The 273-nt window shown below is 58.2% G+C and overlaps 1 protein-coding gene across 2 annotated transcripts in view; it reads right to left on the minus strand.

Annotated features, from left to right (window-relative positions):
- The window catches only part of SMARCA2 (SWI/SNF related, matrix associated, actin dependent regulator of chromatin, subfamily a, member 2), a 183256-nt gene that overhangs the window by 87612 nt on the left and 95371 nt on the right, over nucleotides 1-273 (minus strand). The window lies entirely within an intron of this gene.

The raw sequence follows: 273 nt of genomic DNA on the forward strand, positions 1-273 counted from the left end.
CCCCCTGCCCCACACTACCTCAATAGGAGCTCCGCCCTCCCCGATGTCAACCCCAGCCCCGGCATCCCCCGCATCCCTAACCTCCCCCCAACCCTCTATGGCCACTGAAGAAGCAGAGGGCAGCCACTATAGGCATCCTCTAACTCCCCGGCGACCCAACCCTCCCACGCCCGAAAGAACTGCGCAACTGCGCACCGTCGCAGCTCCGCAGAAGCAGTCCAGGTCTCTTATACTGTTTAATCTTTTTTAAGGGGGGCAGATATTATGTATATA

Source organism: Sceloporus undulatus, chromosome 2 (assembly GCF_019175285.1).
Source record: "Sceloporus undulatus isolate JIND9_A2432 ecotype Alabama chromosome 2, SceUnd_v1.1, whole genome shotgun sequence".
Lineage (NCBI taxonomy): Eukaryota > Metazoa > Chordata > Lepidosauria > Squamata > Phrynosomatidae > Sceloporus > Sceloporus undulatus.